Below are 902 nucleotides of genomic sequence, written 5' to 3'. Positions count from 1 at the left end.
ATTAATTTGCGATCCAATTTTCTTCAAGGGTCATTACCTATTCTAACAAATTCCACAAGATACTTCATATCAAAAAATAATCCGAGTGAAGAAATTCCTTTTATATATTTATAAAATTGATTTGAGTCATTGAAATTTAATTTTATCAAAATATTCGAGCATGAGAAATTTGAAACTCTTGGAGGTCTCATAAAAATAAAATACCCTTTGCAATACGACTTTATTAGGCGGATTGAAAAATCACCTAATTATTTGGTAAATGCTTTAGCACTCTTTATTAATGCTTATATTTTATTGCCACTAAAAATCGTTTTTGTTATATTGGGAAGAAATGAATTTTTTGTTTGGTTATTATCATTTATAACGTAAGATTTATATTGATACTTAATGTACTTACTAGATTTTTTAGCAATTTTTTTTAAACGTAACTTGCAACATTAAATTAAATCCATATTTATTAGTACAATCTTACATTTGAATTGTGAATTTGACTTTTAAATTTTATAAGGCAAATTACATTAATTACATAATTAAACAGTCGTATTTAGTTCGAGTTATTTTAAGGTTGTCAGTAGTTTAGAAATGAAACTAATAATTCGCGTCAAATTTACGAGTGTCGTTAAACCTTTTCTCTAAAAAAATTGTATGATATAGTCTGAAATTAAATTAATATATACAAGTATTCAAATTCCTATAGAGTGCAACATAAAATTTCAATAAGCAAAAATAATATTGGATTTAATGGTATGAAAAAATAAAATTGGATTTAATAGATATAAAATGAAAATATTATATTGAGAAAATGCACAAGTACCCCCAATCTATGCCCGAAATCCCAGAGACATACTTATACTATAGTAAGGTCGTATTACCCCCCCCCCCCACCCTTATTTTATAAATAA

The sequence above is a fragment of the Solanum tuberosum genome, unplaced genomic scaffold (genome assembly GCF_000226075.1).
Source record: "Solanum tuberosum cultivar DM 1-3 516 R44 unplaced genomic scaffold, SolTub_3.0 scf00800, whole genome shotgun sequence".
NCBI lineage: Eukaryota > Viridiplantae > Streptophyta > Magnoliopsida > Solanales > Solanaceae > Solanum > Solanum tuberosum.
This window is presented reverse-complemented; position numbering follows the sequence as displayed.